Below are 6,690 nucleotides of genomic sequence, written 5' to 3' on the forward strand. Positions count from 1 at the left end.
ACAAAGAAAGAATATTACAATCTGTAAGGGAAAAGGATCACGTAACATATAAAGGCAGACATATTTGAATTACACTAAGCTATGGAACAGACTCTAAAAGCCAGAAGAGCCTGGACAGAGGTCATACAGACCATAAGAGAACACAAATGCCAGTCTAGGTTATTATACCCTGCAAAACTCTCAATCATCATAGATGGATAAACCAAAATATTCCAGGAAAAAACCAAATTTAAACAATATTTATATACCAACACAGCCCTACGGAGAATTCTAGAAGGAAAACTCCAGCACAAGGAGGGTAGCTACATGAAATAAAAGACCAAGAAATTAAACATCTCAGAAAAAAACAAAAAGGAGAAAATCATACACATAATACTACCTACAACAAATATAGCAAGCATATGTATTTAATATCTCTCAACATCAATGGACTCATTTCCCCAATAAAAAGATAAATGCTAACAGACCGGATATGCAGGCATAACCCAGCATTTTGCTTCACACAAGAAAAAATCCTCAATGACAAAGAGAGACACTTTCTCAGATTAAAAGGCTGGAAAACAAATTCCAAGCAATTGGTCTCAAGAAACAAGCAGAAGTTGCCATTTTAATATTCAATAAAATAGACTTTCAAGCAAAAGTTATTAAGCAAGATGGAGAAGGACACTTCTTACTCATCAAAGGAAAAATTTACCGGGAGAAAAATCTCAACTTTGAACAACGATGCCCCAAATGTAAGGGCATTCACATTCATAAAAGAACTTTACTGAAGATTAAAATGCACATTCAAACCCACATAATAATAGTAGGAGACTTCAATACCCCATACTCACCAATTGACAGGCCATTAAGACAGAAACTAAGCAGAGATACAGTAAACCTAATAGAGAGCCAAATGAAATACAAAACATTTCACCTTAAAACATTTCTCAGCACCTCATGGTACCTTCTCAAAAATTGACCATAGAATCTGACACAAGACAAGCCTCAACGGATACAAGAAGATTGAAATAATCCCAAGAATCCTATCAAATCACCACAGACTAAAGCCAAACTTCTATAACAACAACGACAACAGCAACAACAACAAAAAAAAAAAATCAGAGAAACCCATATACCCATGGGAAGTGAACAAATCTCTACTCAATAAATAAAAATACTCAAGAAATAAAGAAAAATTAAAGACTTGTTGGAATTTAATGAAAATGATGACATGGCATACACAAACTTATGGGACACAATGAAAGCAGTGCTAAGTAGAACCTAGTTAGCTATAAGTAACCTAGTAAAGAAATTGGAGATGTCCTACATTAACAACTTAACACCATGCCTAAAATCCTAGGACAAAAAGAAGCGTACACAGGCAAGAGTAGTAGAGCGCAGTAAATAGTCAAGCTCAGGGCCAAAATCAACCAGATAGAAACATAGAGAACAATACAAAGAATCAACAAAACCAAAAGCTCCTTGTTTGAGAAAATCAACAAGATAAATCCGTTGCACAACTAACTAAAGGGTACAGAGATAGGATCCAAGTTAGCAAAATCAGAAATTAAAAGGGAGACATAACAACAGAAACTGAGGAAATTTAAAAAAATATCAGATACCACTACAAAAGCCTATACTCAACAAACTGGAAAATCTAGATTGAAATGGGTCATTTTCTAGACAGATACCACATACCAAAGTTGAATCAGGTAAACTATCATAATAGTCCTATATCTCCTAAGGAAATAGAAGAAGTCCTTAAACAAATCTTAAAACAAAACAAAACAAAAACAAACAAAAAATCCAATAGGGCCAAATGTTTTTAGCATGGAATTCTACCAGACCTTCAAAGAAGAGCCAATACTCCTCAAATGATTCCATAAAACAGAAACAGAAGGAACAATATCCAATTCATTCTATGAAGCCACAGTTACTCTGATAGCTAAACCGTACAAAAAACCCAACAAAGAAAGAGAACTTCAGACCAACTTTGCTTATGAATATAGATGCAAAATACTCAATAAAATTCTAGCAAACTGAATCAAAGAACAAAGAGCAAAACCATTGTTCATCACAATCCAGTAGGCTTCATCCCAGGGATGCAAAGTTGGTTCAATATACAAAAATCCATTAATGAAATTCACTATATAAACAAACTCAAAGGAAAAAACCATATGATTATTTCACTCAATGCTGAAAAAGAATTTGACAAAATACAACACCTCTTCATGACAAAAAGTGTTGGAGAAGTCAGGCGTTCAAGGCCCATAACTAAACATAGCAAAATCAATATACAGCAAACTAACAACCAATATCAAATTAAATGGAAAGATACTTGAAGCAATCTCACTAAAATCAATATCTACTCAATATAGTACTCGAAGTTCTAGCTAGAACAGTAGGACAACAAAAAGAGATCGAGGGGATACAAATTGGCAAAGAAGAAGGCAAGGTACCACTATCTGCAGATGATACATTAGTATATATATATATAAGCAACCTCAAAAATTCTACTAAGAACTTCTACAGCTGATAAATAACTTCAGCAAAGTGACTGAATATAAAATTATCTCAAGGAAATCAGTAGCCTTTCTTATACAGATGATAAAAGGGCTGAGAAAGAATATAGGGAAACAACACCCTTTACAATAGTTACAAATAATACAAAATATCTTGAAGTAACTCTAACCAAACAAGTGAAAAATCTGTATGACAAAAATTTCAAATGCCTCAAGAAAGATGTCAAAGAAAACTTCAGAAAATGGAGAGATCACCCATGCTCATGGATTGGTAGGATTAGCACAGTAAAAAAGGTCATCCTATCAAAAGCAGTCTATAAATTCAAAGCAATCCCGATCAAAGTTCTAACAGAATTCTTCACAGATATGGAAAGAGCAATTCTCAATTTCATATGAAAACCAACCAACCAAACAAACAAAAAACCCAGAATAGCAAAATCAATTCTTTACAATAAAGGAACTTCTGGAGGAATCACCAACCCTGACTTCAAGCTATACTACAGAGTAATAATGATAAAAATTGCATGGCATTTGTATAGAGAGAAACAGGTTGATCAATGGAATAGAACTGAAGACTCAGAAACAAACCCATATTCTTGATCTTTGACAAAGAAGCCAAAATCTACAATAGAAAAAGAAAGCATCTTCATTAAATGGCACTGGTCTAACTGGCAGTTTGTATGTAAAAAATGAAAAAAAAATCTGTATTGGTCACCTTGCACAAAGCTCAAGTCCAAGTGAATCAAGGACCTTAACATAAAACCGAATACATTGAATCTAATAGAAGAGAAAGTGGGAAAGAACTCATTGCCATGGGGGGCAGGGTAGATTTCCAAAATAGAACTCCAGTGGCTCAGGCTCTAAGATTAAGAATTGATATATGGGACCTCATGAAGCTGAAAATCTTCTGTAAGGCAAAAGACATTAGTCAATAGGACAAATTGGCAGCCTACATATTGGGAAAAAACTTCACTAACCCTACATCTGAAAGAGGGCAAATATCCCAAATATATGAAGAACTCAAGAAGCTAACCTCCAAAAACACAAAGAACCCAATTTAAAAAGAGGATAGAGACCTAAACAGAAAGTTCACAACACAGGAATCTTGAATGGACAAGAAGCACTTAAAGTAATCTTCATAGTCATTAGTTATCAGGGAAATGGAAATCAAAATGACCCTGAGATACTACCTTATACAAATCAGAATGGTTAAGATCAAAAACTTAAGAGACAGCACATGTTGACAAGGGTATGGAGCAAGAGGAACACTCCTCCATTGCTGGTGGGATTGCAAACTGGTACAACAACTCTGGAAATCACTCTGGAGGTTCCTCAGAAAAGGGGAAATAGATCTACCTGAAGACCCAGCTATATGAGTCTTAGGCATATACTTGCCCACCAACCCACAGGGACATAAGCTCCACTGTGCTCATAAAGGCCTTGTCTGTGATAGCCAGAAGCTAGAAACAACCCAGATGTACCACAATGGAAGAATGCATACAGAAAATGTGGTTCATTTACACAATGGAATACTATTTAGTTATTACAAACAAGGGCATCAGGAATTTTGCAGGCAAATGGATGGAACTAGAAAATATCCACCTGAGTGAGATAACTCAGACCCAGAGGACATACATAGTATGTATTCACTAATAAGTGGATATTAGCCAAAAAGAAAACCCACAAAAAACAGAATACCCAGGATACAATCCACAGAGTAAAGAAAGTTAACAAACAGAAGGGCCAAAGTGAGGAAACTTCAATACCACTTGGGAGGATAAAGAAAGCAATCATAGGAGATGGTGGGTGGAGGCTGGATGGGAGTGGAGAGGGGGATGAGAAAAGGAGAACATGGTCAAGTATGTGGGGGGAGAGCAGGAGAGAAATTGTTAGGGCCAACAGAAAGAATGGAACTAAGCAAGCACAGGGGATGGAAGGTACTCTAGAAAGTACCAGAGACTTTGGTGGTAAGAGACTCTCAGTACTCAATGGGAGATACCTTAGATAAAATGTCCAACAGTGGGGAGAGGGAACTTAAAGAGTCCACCTCCAGTAAAAAGACAAGGTATCAAGGGGTTGCCATCTCACAGTCAAAAATTCTGACCCAGAATTGTTCCTGTCTAAATGTATTTCAGGGACAAAATGGAGAAAAGACAAAGGGAAAGAAGGTCCAGTGACAGGCCCAACTTGGAATACATCTCATGGGGCGCCTCCAAGGCCCAACACTATTACTGATGCTATGTTGTGCTTACAGATAGAAGCATAACCTGGCTGTCCTCTGAGAGATCCAACAAGCAGCTGACTAAGACAGATGCGGATGTTACACCCAACCGTTGGACTGAAGTCAGAGATCCCTGTGGTTGCATTAGGGAAAAGCTGGAAGAAGCTGAGGAGGGAGGAGACCCCATAGGAAGATCACTAGTCTAAACTAACCCAGACCCCTGAGATCTCTTAGACATTGAGCCACCAACCCGGCAACATACAAGAGCTGGTTTTAGGACCCCAATACATATACAGCAAAGGAATGCCGGATTTGGCCTCAGTGAGAGAAGATGCACCTAGCCCTTGACACACTTGAGACCCCAGGGATTAGTGAGACCTGGTGAGGATGGGGACATCCTCTTGGAGACCGGGGAGAGGGGGGCAGGAATGGGATGAGGAACTGTGGGAAGGCATATTGGGAGGGGAGCAACAACTGGACTGTGAAAAATAAAATAATAACAAACAAACAAAACCAAATATATTTCCTTTAAAAATAGAGGCAGTGTTTCTATTTTTAGATGAAAAATTTAATTCACTTTAGTTGCATACAATAGCTGCAATACCTGTATATTACATTTATTGATTAGTTGTTTATTTGCTTTGTTTTCAGATTTAGCAGACCCTCAGAAAGAGAAAAGCAAAACCACAAACACCAATCTTTGAATATGTGCTATGCCAGTATTTCATACTTTGCATCTAATTGAGTGGTTACAACCTTCCTAATGCTGTGACCATTTAATACAGTTCCCTATGTTTTGGTGACCTCCAACCATAAAATTATTTTTGTTGCTACTCCATAACCATAATTTTGTTACTGTTAGGAATCATAATATAAACATCTGATATGCACAATATTGATATGCAACTCCAAAGCAGCCAGGACGTGAGGTTAAGAACCACTATTCCAACTCTTTATCTAATAACTTGGTCAGTGGATAACAAGACGAATAATAAGACTTTCCAAAGAACGTAGCTAACCGAATTAGGGACTGTAGACCTTTACATAGTGCCTCATTTTGCCTTATTTTGTTTCTTTTGCCTTTCTTTCTCATATGGCTCATTACCCTATGATTATCCCAGTTTTAAGATATAATTAACAAGATTGAAAATAATAGTGTAGAGAAATAGTCTCTTTAATATGATTATGTCTGAGCACTATTAGCTGAGTGCTTTAGCATTCATAATTTCATAATTAATTTATCATGGAAAATATATATTGCTTCATGCTGACTAGATTACAGTCCCTGAAGTAGTAGGAGAGAAATATGAAATAGGTGGGTTTCAGTGGGGGGGAGGACTTTCTTATGTAAACTGGTTTATATAATACAGATATATAGTTTTCAACTGTTTAAAGATAGTCCGAAGACAGAAATAGATTAAAGACAGCTTTTCTCCTAAAGAATGATGCATTTTGAGTCCGTAGGGGTCAAGGTCAAGGGGATTTCATGCTGAGCTGTGAACCCATGCTGCTTTTATCTTGAAGGCAAGTGGCTTGTGGCTGACTCAGGGGTTGTGTGTGCCCTGTTAGACTGTTTCTACCTGGCCACTGGCAACTCTTCCTCCTCCTTTCAAATCTCCATAGATTTTTTTTCTAATTTTCCACTTCTCCCTTTTCATCATGAAAGAACATGATTTGTTGGCATTGGTAGAGACAATGTTTTCTTCAGCTTTTGAGAAAGGCTGACTGTGTGGGACACCTCTGGAGTAGATCATCCATGTAATGCAGCAAGACACAAATAACTGTTTTCACGCCAACCCCCAAAATGCAGGGAACATGGACACTTGGGGGAAGCTTCCCTGTAGAAGACATACAATTCTTAACTGACTGTGTTTTATGGTTTCTTGTGTCTGTTTCTATCTGGACATTTAATTGAATTACAGTGGCACACTTGTAAATACAGTAGTCAGTGCAGATTTTGTAATT

The sequence above is a fragment of the Rattus norvegicus genome, chromosome 17 (assembly GCF_036323735.1).
Source record: "Rattus norvegicus strain BN/NHsdMcwi chromosome 17, GRCr8, whole genome shotgun sequence".
Lineage (NCBI taxonomy): Eukaryota > Metazoa > Chordata > Mammalia > Rodentia > Muridae > Rattus > Rattus norvegicus.